Raw genomic sequence first — 22,456 nt, 5'->3', positions numbered from 1 at the left:
TTAATGCCAGGCTTGCCAGAGCCATCTACAAAATGGGATTTGTAAGACTTCAGTAAAATCATAATCATAATAAAGGATCAATTATATTCCTAAAAGGTTGGTGGGGAGATCAGCATGAAACAAAAATAGGTGGAATTATACCATCTATTCAGTGTCAACTAAATGCAAATGAAACTAGTGTTATTTCATTGAAAAGCTTAAATTACTAAATCAAGAATAAAGACATGGAGCAGTGAACTATTTTCTGAGTTATAAAATACTCCAAGAATTAATAAAAATTTGACATCACAAAGAGTCAAAACCATGGGGTTTGCTTTCAAGTCTGGTTGTATTCTGATGATTTTGTCTAATCTTAAGATGACTGACTTGGGTAGTAAAACTTTTGGGTTTTATTATTATTACTTTTTTCTATCCTCTGACTCCCTAACTTCCTTTCTCTATTTCTCCCTATCTCCTTTCTTTTCTTCTTTTTCTTCCTTTTCTTATAACTCATCATATTTCTACCCATCTCTGGTCATTTTCCCAAGTTATCTCTTTACCAGGGGATCAGAAAGCTAGGTCATTGCTATGGATACATCAATGTCAAGGTGATGACAGGGAGACACCATTTGATAAGACATCTACAATGAGACTTTGCCCAGCATTGACTCTGGCAGAGACTAGATCTCTCATGCGGGGCTAGTTAGACAGAACTCCTTCATCAGCCCATACATGAGGTCAAAAACACAGAAGACCTGTTAGTCCCTATGAATAACATTACTTTTAAGAAAAGATGAAAGTTTCGACACCTTTGACGTCTACTCTTCCAGCCTTAGTTACTGTATTAGTTATTTTTCTTAATACTATGACAAAATCAGCTTCAGAACTACAAAGCTCTTTTTGCAGTCTGAAGGTGTAGTCCACCATATCTAGGTGTGTATGGTAGCAGGAGCTTGAGGTGCCAGGCACAGTGCATTCACAGGATGCAGGGAGCTGCCTGCTTGTTCTTCCCTTTTTATTTAGTCTGGGACTCTGGGTGGTACGGTCCACATTCTCATGGAGTGTCTGTGTGTCTCCTCGGTGATTCTAAAACCCAGGCAAGATGAAATGAAGATTGACCATCATGATATCTATGTTATAGTTCTTTTGCTTTGATAACACAATTAAAAAGCTGGAAAGTTCAAAGGTTTTCACTTTGCTGTCCCCAAACATAGTCTCATTATTTGGTATTTTCCAATTTAAAATTTTGATTACTTTTATTTATTTTGTGTGATGGGAAATCAACATGATAGAAGGAAATACCAAGGTGCCCATTCTCCAGCGTTTATCTGGAAAAAAAAAATGAATCAGTCAAAGAACAAGGGATTTTTGTGATTGGTAAACTGAAACTCTAAGGGGAATTTTAGGGAAATATTTTTTTAAGTCTTAGGGAAAACATTAAGTAAGAAATTAAATGAAACCTAGAGTGAGGAATACAAAGGTGATGGAAAAGAGAAGAAAGGGAGTGACCAGACAACTGAAGGCAGGGAAGTCACCATTGTGAGGATCCTCCGAAAGCAACAGATTCTCCAGCTAAAATTACCTTGTAGCATAAAGTATCCTAACCTCAGATGAGTGAGAATTTTCTAGGCTTCATCCACACCACCACAGGAAACAGGTTAGGTAGTATATCCTAGGACCCATGAAATCCTGTTTCAAATATGGAAACAGAAGATAGACAGACAGACAGAAGGACACACAGACAGATGGATGAAAGAAAAAATGGATACTTTGCTATGCTTGCAGAAGGGAACCTAGCATATCTGTCTTCTGAGAGACTTCATCCAGCTGTGGATAAAGGCAGATGCAGAGACCTACAGCAAAACATCAGGTGGAGCTCAGGGAGTCTTGTGGAAGAGTGTGAGAAAGAACTGAGCAAGTCGGACTGGCCAAGGACACCACAAGAAGACCTACAGAATTAACCAACTTGGACCTGTGGGGGCTCACAACATTGGACCACCAACCAGGGAGCAAGCAGGGGCTGAACCTAGGCCCCCTATGTATTTGTAGCAAATGTGCAGCTTGGTCTCCATGTGGGCACCCTAACAAGTGGAGTAGGAGCTGTCTCCATCTTTGTTTCCCTGCCACTGGATCCCCTTCAGTGGGAGATGTCCTTAGACCTACTAGGACTAGATGCCACAGGGTGGGATTGGTACCTAAGGGGGCTTCACCTTCTTTTCAGAGAAGGGAAGAGGGGGAGGGATCTGGAAAGGTGGGACTGGAAGAGAAGAGGGAGGGTAACTGTGAATTAAAAAAAAAAAAACTATTGAGAAAATGGAACCAGAGATTCCAGTGGTTAAGAGTGCTTGCTGCTCCTCCAGAGGACCTATATTCAGTGTTCAGGTCCAGCACCTACAGGTAGCAGCTTACAATCACTTGTAACTTCAGCTCCAGGGGATCTTGACATCTGTCCCTTATTGGTTTACACAGGAACAGAGAGAGAGAGAGAGGGAGAGGGAGAGGGAGAGGGAGAGGGAGAGGGAGAGACAGAGACAGAGACAGAGACAGAGAGAGAGAGAAATCATTTTTAAAAACTGAGGCAGAGAAAGTGCTAATTCTTTCCTACAGCAATTAAACCCTATTTGAACTAACTGAAGTCTACTAACACAGATCTAGGTCAACAACTGCAATGAATTCTACTGAAGATAGATGCCCTGATCTGCCATTCTTATTCTAATAACTGTTACCAACAATAGTACAAATCTCTCCTTGAGGGAAGAGAAACCTTGTTTGTGGTACAGATCTTAAGGATATACGTGCTGAAATGTTAAATATGGCAGTCATATATACTGGTCGCCACTTACTTTCAAACGATGGCTACCATCCACAGTCTTTTAGGTCCAATTTAAAGAATGCGGAGGAAACCATCCTGTGTGGTCCTGAGCAATTTGCTGCACCTCTGAGGGTTGTTTTCTCAACTATAAAATGTGAATTAAATACCTACATCATTAAGTGGTTGTGAGAAATTAATGAGATGTTTACAACACACTTAACAAAATGCCTACAACAGAGACACGGCTTCAGCAAATGGGTAATAATAGCTGTAACAACTTAGTTCTGCTTTGTGGAAACTGTTTCCTGAGAACACTTTTGGGGTGGAGGCCTGATATAAACTAGGAAGAGAATTTCAGAAAGCAGGGCCAAGGGGGTTGAGGAAGATCTGAGTAGAGGAAGGAAGCAGAAAGCTTCTGACAGAGCAACAGGAAAAAGGAGGAAAGAGACAATAATCTCAGAGCTCAGAGCTACTCTCTGCTAAGGGTGGCTAGGCATGTCTTCAGGGGCTTCTCCAATCTCACTTTATACACAGCAAACAAAGATCTAGAGATAGTACATTTATTTCCCTTAGTTACATGATTTCTCTGGCAAGAAGGAATAAAAATCGTTCCTTCTTTTTTCCTTCCTTCCTTCCTTCCTTCCTTCCTTCCTTCCTTCCTTCCTTCTTTTTTTTTTAAACTAATTTTTCAAGACAGGGTTTCTCTGTGTAGCCCTGGCTGTCCTGCTCTGTAGACTCGACTGACCTCAAACTCAGAGATCCACCTGCCTCAGCCTCAGCAGTGTTGGGTTAAAGGTGTGCACCACCACAATCCTCTGTGTGTGTGTGTGTGTGTGTGTGTGTGTGTGTGTGTGTGTGTGTGTGTGTTTGGGGGGGAGTTCTTATGCATAAGTGTTTATTTCACAGCTACTCTGTTTTGTTTTTTTGTTTTTGCCTCTAGTTTCTAAAGAGAAAGAGGGCATGGCGTTGGATGGGTGGAAAAGTAGGAAGATCCTGGAAGGAAAAAAAGAAGGGAAATCGTGATCAGAATATATTGGAAAGAAACAGGTACAAAGTCAGCGCTCCATTTCAAAAGGGAGAAATAGGAAGATAAGGGATCAAAGGGATGACAGGAAAGGCAAACAAGCTCTAACCCTTCATGCCCAGCATTCAGGACACACTGTCTAGTAACTCCCGCTGGTCACAGCTCCTGAGGCTTTTCCCTGGCGCATGCTCCCTCCAGTTTCCTTCGGCAGGTGCTGCACACTGCCAGCGCCTCTACCTGCTCCGCTTCAGTCTCAGCTGCACTGCCGCGGCTTCACCACACATCGCCCTGCCAAACATAGATCTACCAGGATTTATTTAAACTCTATGACTCTTGTCAGCTTTGTATGCCTGCAAAATCAAAATCTCATTTGACAGTGGTCAAGGTCACTTGCCACCAACTAGCAGCAGCATTTATACCCTCCTTGTCCACACCTTCATGTGCACTTATTTTCTGGCCAAGTTAAAAAATGCTCACATCCTCCTGCAGTTCTCCCTTTTAACTTCTGATTCCTTACTACATGGCTACTTACTGGAGGTGTGGCTGAAAGCAGACAATAATACATATGTCTCTGCTCGTCCTCTTTGATGCCTTGAACGTTGCCAAATAGTCCATCATTTTCAAGTTCAGCCTCTCACAAAGTGTCAAGCCCACATGACAGCTCACAACCATCCAAAGCTTCATTTTCAGGGGGATCTGATGCCCTGTGTGGGTACCAGGCATGCGTGTAGTGCTCAGATACAAATGCAAGCAAAACATCTATACATGTAAAACAAAACCAATAAATTAAAACAAATTCCCACCTGGAAACTTATGAGACACACAAGACCAAGGGCTATGTGTAGCTTTTTTACCTGAACCTGTTGACACTGTGATAGCAATCCCCACCCAGCCCAACCTGTCGGTTCATCATTCAGTCTGGGTGTGTCGTGGAGAACTGTCTAGTCAGCAGTTCTCTTGAGGTAAGGAGCATACAGAGAGATTTAGGTCACTGGGACATGCTTTTGAAGGACATTGTGGGAAAATCTCTCTCTCTCTCTCTCTGAGGTAAACATTTTGCTGTCCTAATTCTCTCTCTCTCTCTCTCTCTCTCTCTCTCTCTCTCTCTCTCTCTCTCTCTCTCTCTCTCTCTCTCTCTCTCTGAGGTAAACATTTTGCTCTCCTAATTTTAGTTTTGCTCTCTATTGCTGGTGCAACCTACTAGACTTGCCAGTTTGCTCTTTCTCCTGTTGGCTAATCTAGACCTGCCCTCACTCATTTGCTCATCTGGACCTGGTCTTGACCTTCACTTCACTCTGTCCCTGCAACTTAGCTCTGACCCTGCAGCCTAAAGCAGCAGCTCCAGGGCCTCTCCAGAGACATCCGCTGGTAACATTAGTGATTAAGATGGGCTTGATGGTTGGCTCAAGGAAACTCTGCCATTATTTATTTGCACTGGGAACTGATGAAGCTATGCTAACTAGCTGCTTTTGCAGGAGACCTGAGTTTAGTTTCATTAGACTGCTAGAGAGGCTCAAAACTGTTTGTAACTTCAATTCCAGGAGATCTGACATCACCAGGCACTCATATGGTTCATAGACAGAAATGGATACAAAACACCCATACATATAATTAAATTTAAAAGGATGGCACCCAAGGAATGATACCTGACACTTGTTTCTGGATTACACATATGTAATGCACATGAATCAATCTACAGACATATTCCTGTGCATATTCATAAATACACAAGCCCACATATACACACAGAAAAGAATGTGAGGTTGCAATGTGGAGCCATCTTTGGATAATATCTATGTTTGCTGCTTTGAAAACCCAAGTCCCTGTATTTAGTTCATTAGACATCACAAGTGTTTCCATGCTTTCCCAGCCACCATATCCTGTGGCCCAGAAGAGCATCACTGAAGCAAATTCGTTGACAGGTATAGGAAGTGTGGCTTCTGCAGCTAAAGACAGTTCAGGAGGTGGAGCAGGCCCTTCTGATGGTGTGCAAGGACTGAACCTCAGAAGCCAAATGTTTCTGCGATTAAAATCATAAGACTACTGAACCCTCCTCCATCCAATAAAGCTTGCTGCCCCACCCTTCACATGAGTACCACGGGGGGTGTCAAACCAGATGTGTATCAGAGCTTGGTGGCAGTCTTGCTCTGGAGAAAGTGGAACTAAGCTGACTGGGGAAACTGTCGGAGGAGGCATTTTTGAGTTCATGATACTTTGTACTAGTGAACAGAGAAACTGAAAACAATCACAACCTAAGTCATTCCCATTGACTAGCTGGTTCATAACAAACAAAAGTAGAGAGATGTCAGGCATGGTGGCACAGGTCTTTAACCTCACTTGGGGCTCAGAGGAAGGCTGTGAGTTTCCAGACATGCCTGATCTACATAGTTCCAGACCAAGACAGCTACACAGTGAGACCATGTCTCAAAATGAAACAAGACAGAGGTACCTGACTATCTTCCAGTCTTTGCTGTTTCTGTGGGGCACACAGTCCAAGAAAACACACAGAATCCAGATGAACAGAGGTAGGGAATATGCACTTTTATCTGCACAATCACCCTGGTAAAGAAAATCAATTTTGTTTTTAATTAAAACAAATCCTTTTCTCCCTCTTTCCCTTTCTCCTCCTTTTCCCTCCTCCTTCTGTTGTTCTTCCTCCTCCTCCTCTAACTCCTCCTCTTTTAAGCTTGCTAATTGGCTATTTGAGCATACACATTTCAAAATTTCTTATATATGTGCATTTTCAATGTACTATATTTTGTTTGTGTGAGTGCCTTAGTGCACATGTGGAGGTCAGAGAACAGCATGCAGGAATCAGTTCTTTCCTTCCATCCTTTGAGTCCCAGAAACCAAACTCAGGTCCTAAAGTTTGGTGGCTGTTGCCTTTAGCTGCTGGCCCTTAGGGTCCATATATTATTGACACACTGTTTGGAGGTTCTAGTAGGGAATTGTGAATACTTTAAATACATGACTGAAGAACAGTCTTCCCTTATCCATGAAGGCCACCAAGGGACATCTTGGGAAGGGTTCGTGGAGCAGCTAAAAAGGAATCAGATATCCTAGCCAGTTGTCTCAGTGGAATCAACTGTGGTGGCCAATAGGACAGCATGACCACAGCCTATTTGCCCTTACATCCAGATCCATGCTGTTGTTCACTTGGTCTTCTCCAGTACCATTACTTTGCTCCTTTTCTACTTTCTACCTTTCTCCTGCTTTATCCCTTTTCCCATTTATTTTTTCATTTTTAATTTTTCTTCTTTATTGTTTTTTATAGTGTCTTAAACTTTTGTTTGACTTGTATTATCTCTGCACCCACCATTCTTAGCATTTATATTAGTAGAATTGTATATGTCTTAGTCAAAATTTGGTTTTTATTTCTGCACATGGCTCCCTGCTCCATTACTGTTCCTGTTTTTCTATTGCTCACAGAACTAGTGAACAAGGACACTCTGTAGCTGCTCTGCTTCTGGGCTGCACTCCCAGGCCACATAAGAGTCAGAATATGGTACCGTACACATAGTCCAATCCCACTCAAAAGCTTTAGCAAATGCTTACACACATGTGTGCATGTGTGCACGCACACACGCACGCACGCGCGCACACGCACACACAGACAGACAGACAGACAGACAGACAGACAGAAGAATAAAAGCCTGGAAGCCAATACCAGGTGATATGTAAGTGCTATGAGGAGATCCTGAAGACCCCCCACCTAGACATCCATCCTTATAGATACAGCAAAGACCGTGAACACGGTTCCTATAATAAACTGCAGCATAATTCACACCTCTTGCACACTGTTGAGATGTCTAGAGGAGTAACTACAGAGAGTACACCCCTACACTGTGTTGTAAACCACACATCTACCCAGTCTATTAGAAGCACCACACTTTGCTGAACCCTAAAGCAGCGCAGAGCCCTCAGGCTCTGCTACATTGCACACAACATCTAGGCATACCAATCACACTAAAGAAATAATAGGAAAAGTATACTATAAAACACAGTTGGAAATAAGCTCAAAACTTCCAAAGCCAATATCCCTACATGGTCAAGAGAATGGGATTGCCTAAAATGTTTGCATGTGGAAGTAGTGGAAATATATTGAAACAGACTAGCAAATATGAAAACACTGATAGAAAAGCATGATACACAGGCAATGTGACTATTTCAGTCAGTATTCTTTTGCTGTGAAGAGACACCATGACCAAAGCAACTCTTACAAAGGAAAGCATTTAACTGGCATTTCAGTGCAGATTCAGAGGTTAATCCATTGTCATCATTGTAGATATGGTGTTGGAGAAATAGCTGGGAGTTCTTCATATGGATGTACAGGCAGCCAAAGCAACATTGGGCCTGACTTGGGCTTTGGAAACCTCAAAGCTCACACCCAATACAAGACCACAAGACTACACTTACTCCAATAAGGCCACACCTTCTAATCCTTCTTTAGTAGTACCACTCGATGATGACTAAGCAGTCAAATGGTCCCTAGGGGGACCATTCTACTCAAATCACTACAATGACTTCACTAAAAGTTCACAATTCCTTAGAAACTCCAAAGATACTGAAGTATTTGACAAAGAATTCAAATGAATGGGTTTTAAATGGTTGCTATATTCCTCTGGAATGTAGAAAAGCAAAATCTCTGAATAAATTAAGGAAGACTGAGAAAAGATATGAATGAAAAATTCAATAAAATACAGAAAATGTTAGAAGATTTACAGAACCAACATCTTTGAGATACAAAGCCCAAAGAGTCAAATAGCTCTGTTTAAATTCATAACAATAGACAAATTAAGTGGAACACTGAACTTTAGGGCTTAGATCCAAGACCGATTGAACATTCAGCCAGTAGTAGAGAAAAAATATGAAAAAAAAAAAAAAGCAAGGCCTCTGCAACACGATTAAATCAAATCTGTATATTTGAGGTGTAGAAGAAGGTCTTGGAATTGTGTGCTTTAAGATCTGAAAGAAAATATCCATGTACTGGCTGGTTTTATGTGTCAACTTGACACAAGCTGAAGTTATCACAGAGAAAGGAGCTTCAGTTAAGGAAATGCCTCTATGAGACCCTATAAGGCATTTCTCAACTAGTGATTAAACAGGGAAGACCCTTGTGGGTGGTGCCCTCCCTGGGCTGGTAGTGTTGGGTTCTATAAGAGAGCAAGCTGAGCAAACCAGGGGAAGCAAGTCAGTAAGTAACAATTCTCCATGGCCTCTGCATCAGCTCCTGCTTCCTGACCTGCTTAGTTCCAGTCCTGACGTCCTTTGGTGATGAACAGCAATGTGGAAGTGTAAGCTGAATAAACCCTTTCCTCCCCAATTGTTTCTTGGTCCATGATGTTTGTTCAGGACTAGAAACCCTGACTGAGACAATACACAATCCTAGATTACCTTACTGAGGAAAGTTATTGAAGAATATATAAATAACTTACAAGATAAGCATTAAGCCCAAGGAATTCATGATCATGGAACCAGGATTTCTAATAAAATTTAAAAGACTCTTACACAAAATAAGAAGAACACAACCATAGAGTACAGGAAAAAATAAATTTTAGTAAAAGAGTGTATAAGAAATAGAAACCGGGAAAAAATTTTTAAAAAAATGTCAGGAATTTGTATATACCTTTATATTATAACCAGGAATGTAAATAACTTCAATATGCTAATTAGAAGATATTAGCTGGCTAACTGGGTAAAGTAAGATTCAACTGTTTGTTACCTGTAAGAAACACACATTTATGTATTTATACAGAGAAATTGAAAGTGAGATTCAGAAAATGATACTCTAACTAAATAGAGTTTATAAGCAAGCACAGGTAGTTGTAGACATACTTGACAAAGCAAATGCCATTCTAAAATTGGGGGGTAAAAGGAAGGTCACCATATATTGGTAAAGGGAAAATCAAGAAGCTCTTGTGATCATAAGTATAAGTATATATGTACTGAATATTCATGCACTAGATACCATAAAGCAAGCATTGTCTGGCCCAGAAATTCTACCTTATCTTTCACCCAGTGATTGGCTTCTCAGTCAAGAACCAATTAGGGAGCTAGATTTTAGTTATCAGCTCCTCCCCCTACATCTCACCTTTTCTGTCAAATAATAAAATTTAAAAACCTGTTCTCCGATGAATAAATTGAAAAAAAATCATGACAAGTAAATTACACAGTATGAGGTACAAATGACATCTAGTCCATCAATTTGTCAATTTAGATAAAGCACTCTACCATCTATCCTAACATAAAAGGCTTACAATTCTACACCTGAGTTATGTCCTGGGTTTAGCTTGTGTACTACCTGAAAACCATTCTCTCAAATCTATATCATCTCTCTCAATGCTAAACAGCTTGAGTTGGCTATGAGACTACAACCAATATTCAACCCCACCAGAAATCCAAAAACAACTTAAATATTACCTGAAAAATATAGGAAGCACTAACATAGCATCCAAAACTAAAACAAATTGCAGAGACAGCTGTCTACCTTCACAGTCCCCTATTCCTCAAAACATTGAAGCAATTGTCTTCAGCCTTCTGGCCCAGAACACCTGACAGATGTTAAGTGAAACAGAAATTATTATGAAGGACTAACTTATTCTGTCTCAGCAGAACGAAGTTGTCAACTATACTGCATCATGTGTCCTTTCATGGACAGTTTATTATGTTTGTAGATGAATCAGGGCAACTCCTGCCCATAATAACTGTCAACATCCTCTCTGAACTTCGAAGGGGTACTGTCAGAAAAAGACATGTCTCTAGACAAATTATTATTAATAATGAGATGACTAAACAATCGTATTCTGTAGACTTTTGAAGACTATCTATCTATGCAAAGTTTATCTGAACTGTTGCACTTTAACTACTCTCAATATTTCTAATTGAAATATCTCTAAACACCCTTTTATTATTAATTCAGAACCATGAGTTTGCTATCTGGCCTTAAATTTGTATTCTTGAAAGAGTTGCATAGGCACAATGCCTAAGAGTAACAATACTAATCTCAATTTTGTATCAATATAAGAAATCCATACCAACTAAACCTTAATTCTGTATCAAAAATAAATTCTATACCAATATAAGAAAACATAACTTCAACTTTGTATCAATTATAGAGATTTCTCCCAATATAAGATTATGACTACACAATCAATTCCACCTATTTCCTCCTTGTTCAAATTTCCTAGAATGACAACCTTTAGAATAACCATTTCCAGACCCCCAAACCCAGGAAATTGGACTGACAACTCACCATGCTGAACAGGGGGGTGATGAATCTTTAAATGGGAGGGGAAGGGTAGAGAAAATAAGGAGATTTAATTAGGCCTTAAGAAAGCCAATCAACAACTGTTATTCAGTCTCTGATAGATCAAAGTTCTGAGTAGATCCATCTGAAAGGTTGAATGAGGCAAGACGACCTTGAATCCATGACATGGGAGTTCACGCAGGTCAGTTCATCATGTCTCAGGATGAATCTCACCAAAGCTGTACACTCTGTAATCTACAAATCTCAAGACAGATTTAAGTACTGTCAAGATATCTGTATGGATTGTGTTAGTCTATGTAGACTAGTTAAGGATGAAATTCTGCTCCCTGTTTGAGCATGTGAAAGACAGCTGTCTTTTTTTATGGACCAATTTTAATAATAACCAATCACAACTCTTCATTCATGCCATGTGAAGGATAGCACAAAAAATTTTTACCTTTCCTGAATTATTCTAGTTCTTCAGGGTTTCCTGAATTATTCTAGTTCTTTAGGGGGTCTCCCTCTGTCATATCTAATCCATATAACTCTGGAAGGGGTCTAATCGCCTTTTCTATAAACACAAACTTAAAGTCTTTCTCCCACATTAGCATGTCCTTTAGCCAGTGACCAGAAAAGTTTTTAGCTTGACCTCTCTCCCTGAGGAACAATAAAATAACCACAAAACTCAAAATCACACCCATTTTGATAATTAAAACAATGCAAAACAAATGAAGTAAACTAAACACATACTATAGGAGCCTATTCTTAAATTTTTTTCTAATCTGTCATGCCAGAATATTTAACCCAAAGTTCCCATGAGACACATGTTCGAAGAATATGAGTTATCCTGCGAGACACCCCTCCCCCCTTTCAATCTACCTAGAGCGGTTTTTTTTTTTTTTTTTTTTTCCATTCAATCTCCCTGCATCTTTTCTTGGAGGCTGCAGCCATTCTGCCTACAGCAGGGACCCAGCGCCTCTAGGCCCAAACTCTCTGAACCTGGGGAAGTTATTAGTTTTGAACCTGGTGAAGAATTCCCCATGTGGCTCGGGCAAAATCTATATTCTTTTCTAACCTTAAAAGCAATTAAACCAAACTTAAAATTCTATCCTTTGGTTACCATCTTGTAGGAAGCAGGCGCTTTTGTTTGGCTCGCTTCCTCAGAGCAGCCATCTTGTCTCTTTTCACAGCAGGGGACCTCAGAGTCTGTAATGAGTCTGCCCCTGTGTTTCTTTGTTTGAATCCCAAGCGCTGGAGCCATGTGAGTCCGCTTGGGTCACTGAAAAAAAAACACCTTTCCCCTCTTCCCTCCTTCCAGACCAGTTTCACTATGTCTGAATTAATCCAAAAATCCTATATTGTTAGTGGATTCTCATTGGGCATGCTCTTATTCGAGAGCTCTGGCCCAGCTCTCAACTTCTCATGACTAGTTCCACCAGTTTTTAAGGAATGCACCCAGGTCTCATTCAGCTCCCACCGCTAGCTCTCCTGGTCTCCACTTGCTGGTTGCCCGGTGCAGGAAATGGCCATCTCAAGCAGCTCCCAAGTCTGGCCGCCCAATACCTCTCCCTCTTGAGAATGCCGGGAGCTACTGCTAGCGTTCCACCAATCGACTGACCCAGCATCCACCTCCAATAACAACCCTGAGGTTGTACCTTCTCTTGCCCACCTGAATCATCACAGATGGAAAACACCAGACAATATTTTAGTAGTCAGATTTCTATTTTTTTTCCCCCGGAGCTGAGGACCGAAGACAGGGCCTTGTGCTTGCTAGGCAGCGCTCTACCACTGAGCTAAATCCCCAACCCCCAGACAATATTTTAAAATTACCCAGATGACACAACCATTGGGCTCAGAATCTATTGTCCTAAACTCACCAGCTCTTCTGTATTAGAATAGCCCCCAGGCCTACATGGTGTATTTCCTGTCCTCTCTACAGCCTGGTCTGAATCCCCAATTCTCCCTCTGTCTCCTCTTCCTGTCCCACCTGGAAATCCTGCCTTATCCTTCACCCAGCAATTAGCTTCTGCTGTCTTTATTGATCCAATCAAGAACCAATTAGGAAACTAGATTTTAATTATTAGCTACTCCCTCTACAAGGATTAGTGAGCATATGTTGACTGATATCTCTAGTACTCAATAAAACTGGTGATTTCTGTCTATACTCTCAAAATTCAGATTCAAAAATCAACCCAAGGAACTTTGGAGTTTCAATTAAACTAATATAAACCGGGGGGGGGGGGGCAGACAGACAGACACTATGAATGAATAGTCTGGTCAACAACTGTAAAATGCAGGTTTTTTCCAGCATCTCATGTAACTTTCTCCAAACCAGGTCATAGTTTTGAGGCATACAGAAAGTCTCAATGAACCCAAAATATTGAAATGATTTCTTGTAACTTTCTAGATCACAATGGAATAAAACCAGAAATTGAAAGCAAGATAAAAGGTAAATATAATATGTGTACATAGTGTACAACACACTTGAGAGTGGTTGATAAGTCAGGAAGAAATTGGGTGGAAATTTAAAAATTCTTAGAATCAGATGAAATGGAAAAACAACATATTAGAATTTGTATACACAGAAAGAATGATTCTAAGAGGAAAATCTATGACCATGAGTAGCTACATTAAAAAACCAAGAGAAGTCTCAATAAATTACTTAATGATGCATCTTAAGGTCTTAGAAAACAATAAACCAAACATAACAGAAGAAAAGAAATACTAAGTACTAATGAAAAAGTTAATGAAATAGAAACTAAAGGAATAATATAAAAGATCATTGAAACAAAGAGTTGGTTCTTTGAAAAAGTTAATAAGATCGAGAAGCCTTTAACCAAACTAACCAACAGAGAAAGGGGAACTTGATAGAATCAGAGATAGAAAATGAGCTATTCTAAAGGTACCATCTGACTCTTATGATTCGAAGATCATAAGCCATTACTTTGAAAACATATACTCCAATAAATAGGATAACTTAGAAGTGGATACATTTCTAATCACATATGATGTACCAAAACTGAACCAGGAGGCTCATAAGCAACTCAGACAGATACATAATGAGCAATGAGATTGAAACAGTAATGGTTTCCCAACAAGGGAAAGGTGAGGAACCAAGGACACACTGTTGAAACTCATAAGATATTTAAAAAGAACTAAGGCCAGTGCTCCTCATATTAGTCTATAAAAAGTAAAGGGAAGAAATGCTTCCATATTCATTCTATGAAGCCAGTGTCACCATAACACCAAAACCAGAGAACAAAAATCATACACAAATATATTTGATGAACATAAATCTGCAAAAAGAAACCGCTTGCAAATAGAAGTCAATAATACATTAAGAAGATAATCTCACATACTAGGTCTACTCTTCTTTTCCCCAAGCATCCTGGGTATTGTTTGTTGGCTTTTGTTCTCTTGATGATGATAGCTATGCTGACTAGGGTGAACCGGAATCTTAATGTTATCTGTATTTGTAGTTCTTGTATGGCTAAAAGTGTATATGCTTATTCAACACTTATATGTCTTATTTTGAAAATCATTCAGTTCATTCACCCATATTTTGGTTGGATTATTTGTTCTTTTGGTGGCTTTTTTTCTTCAGTTTTTTATATTCTAGATATTATCCCTTTCTGGTGAATAACTAGCACAGATTTTTTGTTCTGTAGACTGCCTCTTAAATCCCCCTTTCCCTCTGTTGTATAAAAGTCTTTCAACTTTATACAATTCCATTTGTCATTTCCTTCTCTTTAGCTATTGCACTACTATGAAGAGAGCCATTGCCTATGCCTCTATCTTGAAGTATTTTTACTATGCTTTCCTGTATAGCTTGAAGCTGCTAATATGGAAATCAGTAAGAAGGCTCTTCAAAGACTAGAAATAAACTACAATATGATCCTGTTATCCAACCTCTGAATACATACCCAAAGGAATAAAAGGCAGTCAAAATAAGTATCCTTGCACATCCTAGTTTATTAAGATACTGTTCACTATAAGTAAGTTATAGAATCAACCTTAATGTCAATCAACAGGTGAATGGGTTAAGAAAATGTGGTATTTAGCCAACAAAAAGAATGAAATTGTGTCATTTGCAACAAAATGGATAGAACTGGAAATGATCTTATTAAGTAAAATAAATCCTACTCAGAAAGACATCTCTCGGATGTTTCATATGTAAGATGAGAGAGTAAAAGTTGGCTATTAGGAAAAAGGATGTCAACAATGAGATTATTTTGAAGAGTTAATAAACACTAATAAGAATTTTAAGTGCCAAAGTTGGCTAATGCAACTTGCAGCAAGAACCCAGGCTGTTGGAGAAATATGAAATTTTCCCTCACAGGTGCAGGGAGAGTATGCTTACTGTACCTCAGTAAACACAGTGCAAATGAGCAGTGTGGCACAGGAGCAATATGGAGTAAGAGAATAGGCTGCATGATGCATCTGATGGGAAATTCATTCATACTCTCATCCACTCTTCATCTTTACTGCTGTTTTTTTTTTTCACTTTAAACAAAACACCATTTTTGCTATAGTGGATATAGATGGACAAGATACAATAGCACTCAGAAGTTTGGGTTGGATTGGAAGAAGGTTAGAAGCAAGGGTTGAAATTGCAGTAATTTAGAAATGAAACCAGCAAGCTTTGTAACAGGTGGGCAGTGAAGACGGGTGAGGAGATTTATATTCATTGATCAAAGGCAGTGGAGTGGTGTCAAGGAATACAAGGAAAGTTGGGAAGGGAAGATCATCATTTCCACTGTAGACTTAAGTACTAGGCTTAAAGAAGTCACACAGAGCCTGACTTAGATCACAGTCTAAGGAGCAAACTTAGAGGGAAGTACAGGGCAGAAACATGATAGAATTGGGAGTCATGTTCAGAGGTGGGGAGTTGTGAAGCAGTGGGGAGAGGTCTAGTAGAGAGTATGTGCATCTAGTGTAGCAGAAATAGTTATATAATGCAGACTGGGAAAAGAATTACTAGTTGCTAGAAAATATGTATTCAGAGTCCATCAAGACCATGAGTGTAAATAAAGGCAAAAACTACTATACATGAGTGCGTTAAAAACAAACAACACCCAATCTTAAAAGATACACTAAGAGATTGTTTCCTGCTACAGGAGTCTGGGAAGGGCTCACTGTAAACCAAGACATTTGACTAGAGTTGCTCTTGGGGAGCCTTGATGGATTGTTCCACTTAAGAGGATGCACCATGAGCAAAACACACAGAAAAGAGGAAGGGGCGCCTAAGGGACTAGACTCAAATGTTAGGTAACTGTGAAGAGCACTGCCTATGGGCTGTCAGGGATTTGCAATTAGCCATGTCCACTCAAGATTTGTGTTTTGAATATTCTCGGTTTATGCACACAAACATTCCTTATCTTGTGCTAATATAAAAGTTAAACAGACATCTCACCAAGCAGGGAACAGCTGTTTGGGCAAAAATGCCGCTACAAGGTTGCACGGGAGAGTCTTCCCTGGTGAAGATGCTTTGGAAGTTTGCAGGCTTGGCCCATGTCCACTGGAAAGTCCTTCAACTGTGGCTGGTGGGCAGGATGGCACTGATGGGGGTCCAGGAAGTCCTTGCAGGCACAATCCAAAAGCCGTTGCTGACAAGCAGGCATGTGTGAGCCAAGTTGAACTCCAAATGCTGGGAATTCAGCAATCACTTAGGTCAGGGCCACTCACAGCTCCAAGTCCTCTTGTGCATGAATATCAGCACAGAGGCTAATAAAGCCCCATCTCCAGAGCACAGCAGTGAGATCCTAGAGATCATTCTGAAAATTCCAAATTTTATGTCATTTTATCAGATGGTACCTTTGGACTATCAGGGCTCACACTTGGGAAAGGTTCACTAGCAGATCCACCTGCCACACCATCTTGGGGTTAGTTCATTAGCATATCAAGGCCTACCTCTGGTCAGCTCTGCCTATTGGCAAACTCGGCCATCTTTTATTCCAAGTTTCAGAAAGTAGCTTTTTACCTTACACTAAATGGTTTCAGCTATGTCCCTAACAGTAACTTACCTGACTGCTGGAACTGCCTGCCTCTTTCACTGATCATTTATTTTTGCAGGAAGATTGGCATCATTTTTCCCTTTGGTAACTTCTTCCTGGGTTCAAGGCATTCCTGTATCTTGGTGAACTTTCATTATTGCTGTTATTACAGTATGGGCAGTCCTGAAACTGCACTTAAGTGACTTGGAGTGAAAGATGTTGACCTGGGGATGTTTTAGCAAATGAAACTCCACAGGTAATATTTCTTTCAGTTATCTCTTTGATACAACCAAATTTTTCAGGTGTACAAACAAATTTTCTTGTAGTCTGTTCCAATTTTTTTTTATTCTTAAATGTATCTGATTGTTTTTGTGTTTACAAGAAAATACACAAAAAAACAAAGTTTGCTGCTTGGCTTTGCTCTGCTCTTGTAAAAAGCTCTAGTACATTTCCCAGAATTCACATTGGGCAGTTGACAAGCACCTGTAACACCAGTTTCAGGTGATCCTACATGATTTTTTAACCCCTGTGGTACCTGTACTCATGTGTGGCGCGTGCGCACGCGCCCAAGTGCGCACGCGCACACACACACACACACACACACACACACACACACACACACACACACAGAGTTATAATTAAAACTCAAATCTAAAAAAGATCCCACCTGATCTAGTTATAAGTATGTTCTATTAGTGTTTTGTTTTATTAGTATTTGTTTACTTCATGGCTCATTCTCTCAGCTCATTCCCATGCGAACTACAGTTTCAGCAGTTCTTCCCAGTTGAATCCACATGGCTTATCATGTGTTGGCAAGTAACTGTCAATTATGTTACTTTGCCTGCTGGACTGGATAAACTGTTCAATCTAAGGAAATATGCCCAAGAGTTAAGATATTAAGGCATGTTGTTTCTAACAACATGTATGGTGCTGCACACAGAATCTGTGCCACCCATCTAGGCCCAGTCTGAATTGAACAATCAACAGATGAAGTATTGAGGAAAATCAGATTTGTGCAGAGTTCAGCACAGCAAACAACTTCACTATTTTTGGTCAATTCAGACTACTTGAAATGAAAGAAAAAGTATCATGGGTCTTATGTAAGGTTTTCAGAGTTGTCTTGGAGAACAGGAAAAAGAAATACCAGAAGCTCTAATGAGCTATATCACAGACTGTGGCCACTGTAGTGAAGGGGAACTATCAGTCACGGTGAACACACAAGTGTGGTCACCTGCCCACATCAGGTATCATTCTAGCACTCCAGAGAATGGCTAAGGAAATGAACATCACATCCACGGTGGGAGAACTTTTGTTGGGAGGAGAAGCCTAGATAAAAGTGACCATTTCAACGAATCATAAATACATAGCTCAGTGGTGCTCAGTACAATTATAGTGCTGTACAACTGTAACCACTATCTGTTTCCAAGTGCTTTTTACATGGTTCCAAACTGAAACTCTGTACCCAGTGAATGCTAACTCCCCAAGCCTCACTGCCCTGGGTTAGATGTAGTCATTCTCAGAAAAACCCATGTTGAAATATAATTATTAAGCAACTGTACTGAGAGGTGGCAACACCGCCAAGTGATGATTATGCCTTTATGAGTGATTGCTGCTTTTCTCTCTGATGAGACTGGTTTGACTCTCAAGAGACGACATAAAGCAAGGTTGCCTCAATTCCTCTGTCAGCATATGTATCTATGTCTTCTTTATACATACTTGCTTCTACATCTTTGTCTTGTGATACAGCATGAGGTCCCCATCAGAAGCTGAGTGTATGCTGGCACTTTGTCCTTTGACTTACAGAAGTGGGAGTTAGATACATTTCTAATCTTTATAAACTTCCCAGACTCTATTATTTTGTTATAGCAGCAGAAAATGGGTAAACATATTCTTTTTCCCCAACCATTGGTAATCTCCATCTTACTTTTGGTTTCTATGAATTGAACTATTTTAGTTATATCATATAAATGGAATCATAAACTATTTTTCCTTCTTTTGGTGGATTATTTAACTTAACAAAATGTCCCTATTGGCTCATCTATTGTATACAATACATTGGAATTTCTTTCTAAGGCTGAATAATATCCCATTGTATATAGAAGCAACGTTTGATTATATTCATTCATCTGCTGATGTATATTTCAATTGTATCCATTTCTGAGCATTGTGAACAATGGCAAACAGTATCTGTTTAAATGTTTGCTTCTGTTTCTTTGGGGATTATAGAAAGGAATTACTTCATCATATGTGATCTGATCTGTAATCTTTTGAAAAACCATCAAACTGTTATCCATTCCAGTACAACCATTTTACATGTCTTCCAGCAGTGTCTAGGTTACTGGTATTTTCACATCCTTATCAACACCTGTCATTTCCTGTTGTGTAGATAAATAGACATTAATATATCTGATAACCACCCTATTGCAGAGGAAGTGACACCTCGTTGTGGTTGCCATTTGCATCACCCTAACTGCAAGTTGCATTCGGCACCTTCCTATGTGCTCAGTGATACCCTTCTTAAATGTCTGCTTAGTTCTTGGCTTTATGTTGTAATTGTTCGGTGGCTTGTTTCTTTTGAGATTCTTGCTATGCCCCAGGCTGGCCTCACTCTCACAATCCTGTTGCCTCTGCTTCCCCAGTGCTATGCCATACCATGCCATTCCTTGCCTATTTTTTAATTGAACTATTTATCATGGGAAGATTCGTTAAAGCCTTTGTTGTTTGAGACAAGAGAAAGGGTCTTGCTATGTAGCTCTAGGATGGCCTCAAACTCATGATAATCCTGACTCAGTCTTCACAGTGTTGGAACTATAAGCATGTAGTACCATACCTGCCTGGTAAAAAGCTTTGACACTGAACAGCATTCCATTTTCTAAAAGTGACAAACAGAATAACTAATTCTCACTTATTCCTGTGAAAAATTGATCTTAAAGTTAGTGAAATTTTGTATATCAAATTTATTCTAAAAATTGTGAGTATTAGTAATTCTTGGATTATGTTGATTTCTACATTTTGTAAGATTCATTTTAGTTGTGTTTAACAAAATTCTTATCCTTGTGACTAAGATCAATTTTAATGTATGTTTCATCAAGTTAAAAATAAATTTTATCCTAATAACATATAATTTATTTCACTGTCTTATTAAATGCTTATATATGTTGTTTCCCTAGAATAAAATTATTTTGAATTTTTAAAAGAGGTATTTCATTTTTATTCATCAGTTTGAATGGTTTTAATTTTTTGAGCTAAGAATAAGATGTTGGAATGGATATAAATGGGTTATTCAGAAACATAAGTTTCTAACTTGAATAACTCAGGGGACATAGAAGAACTCTGTGACTGTTCTGATTTAAACTTGAAAGGGGGATGGCTTTTGGAAGGTTAGATCTTTATTTGTGCATGCACAACATAAATTTGCATAACGCAGCCTGAAAAACCATCTTCTTTCTTTTAGGCTACTTAAAACTATTAGAATGATTCTCTTGCTTAGAAACTGCTATCTATAGAGCTGTAGCCCAGAGACATATCTGATATGATATGAATGCCAGTTTGTTGCAAAGCACAGCAGAAAATATCCCAGTGGCTTTCCATCATAGTTCAGAATAAAATGCAAGTCCTTCAACAGGCCTAGAAGGGCCTTCAGTGGTCTGAGCTTGTCTGCCTTCCCTGCTTCTGGACACTAGGCTCTCCCTACCTTAGATCTACTTATGCACTAGACATCTGTACTGGGTCTCTCATTCAAGAAAGAAAGGCCTTTTCCCACCCCTCAGCTCTTGTCTAACTTACTTCCTCACTTCATAGAGGTCTGAGAAAATGTATCACTGTTTAAGGGAAGCTTCCTTGGCCTCTGTCCTGCTTTTTGGTACACTTTTTCAGTCCTGGTACCAGCTATGGTTTGGATAAGTATCTACCAAAAGCCAGGAGAGTTTTCAGCTTGTGGTGCCATTGAGATGAAGCAGACCATTTAGGAGGTCATTCTGAAACATGTCCTTGGAGGTTGGTCTTTGTGTAATCAGAATGGGCAGAAGAGCTTCTCCCTATGTGCTCATTTGCTGCTGGCCCAACAATAGGCTACACCATGGAATGGAAACACCAAAACTGTAAGCCAAACAAATGTTTTGTTCCCCTTGTAAGTTTCTTTATCAGCGGTATATTAGTGACAGAAAGCTGACTAACAAAGTCCCTAGTAACACCCATATTAAGTTATACTATTACACATTTACTTACTTATACATGCCTCCATTAATATGTGACTTCAGGCAGGGGACCACTCTCTGGTTTATTTTAGATACCTAGTAGAACACCCAAAAATTTGTGGCTATTTGGTAAATATCCAGGGGAAAAACAAATGCATAGAAAACCTGGAGATTAAAAAGGCACTTGAAGGTATTTTCTCCCCTCTCTTGCTGCTGTAATTGTGTTATAATTAAAAAAAAAAGAAATCTTATACCTGCTTGAGAGCAAATGTCACTTTACACATGTAGAGGTCAGAGGACAATTGTGGGAGTAGGTTGTTGTCTCTTCCACCATGCGGGTCCTGGGGATTGAAATTAGGTCAGGCTTGCTGGCAACTGTCTTTACCTGTTGAGACCTCTCATTAGCCGCAAATGTCACTATTTTATATACAAATGACAATTAAATTCAGAGATACTTGTGATAAAAACTGCTTAATAATCAGAGGACTTGCTTTCGAGTGCCCATGTCATCAGGTTCGATTACGGACACACACATATATATATAATTTAAAAATAAAATAGTTGATCAAAACCCACTTAATAATCAATTTTTAGGTACACTGTAAAAGATTTGCTGTTCTAAGATTCATTCTTTTCAACATTTACATGGCCATTGGGCCTTTTGCTGTTTCTGACTATTCTCCCAGAGATAGCAAGAGAGGAACTTGTTTTTAGAAACAGAATGTAAATATTATAGTCATTTCGATATTTATAACTAGAGAATAAAACTTGTGATCCATTTCTATCAGGTCTCCCAAATTCTTTAATTAAACAGACGTGTTTTCTGCAGTGCCCTAAACACCAACAACCAAACTCAAACCAGTTAACTTAGTTACTTTCTTATTTTAAAAATCTTTATATACTTTTTAAGATTTTTGCCTATTCTTTAAGAATTTCATATGTCTATAATGTAATTTGATCTAATCAACTCTGCACTGTGTAAGTGTTGCAGCTCTGGAGGGAAAGGCTTCCTCTACAGAACTGTTAAGTTCTGCTAGGGCCACAGGGGAAGATTTCTCCTGCTAAAGTGTGATGGCTGTACTCTGGAAGGGACAGGTTTCCCCAGCAAAAGCTCTGCTCTGGTGAGAAGTTATAGCTCTGTACAAAGAAGTAACCTGGCAATCAGGAACCAGGGGGTACCATGAAGTCACACTGTGCAACAGGAGA

The 22,456-nt window shown here is 39.5% G+C and overlaps 1 pseudogene across 11 annotated transcripts in view; it reads right to left on the bottom strand.

Moving 5' to 3' along the window:
• Positions 1–22,456, bottom strand: part of Rab5c-ps1 (RAB5C, member RAS oncogene family, pseudogene 1) — a 36,968-nt pseudogene that overhangs the window by 10,365 nt on the left and 4,147 nt on the right. For 2 of the 11 annotated variants that reach the window (XR_015671380.1, XR_015671393.1), the window contains exon 2: positions 16,475–16,835. The exons of 1 other annotated variant lie outside the window; for it this stretch is intronic. The product of XR_015671380.1 is annotated as an RAB5C, member RAS oncogene family, pseudogene 1, transcript variant X1 (transcript). Of the gene's footprint in view, positions 1–4,347; positions 4,575–6,264; positions 6,375–16,474; positions 16,836–21,504; positions 21,592–22,456 lie in introns of all 11 variants that reach the window. 8 more of the 11 variants (XR_015671396.1, XR_015671395.1, XR_015671397.1 and 5 more) reach the window with 8 other exon arrangements.

This window comes from Rattus norvegicus, chromosome 2 (genome assembly GCF_021556685.1).
Source record: "Rattus norvegicus strain SHRSP/BbbUtx chromosome 2, alternate assembly SHRSP_T2T, whole genome shotgun sequence".
In the NCBI taxonomy this organism is placed as follows: Eukaryota; Metazoa; Chordata; class Mammalia; order Rodentia; family Muridae; genus Rattus; species Rattus norvegicus.
This window is presented reverse-complemented; position numbering and strand designations above follow the sequence as displayed.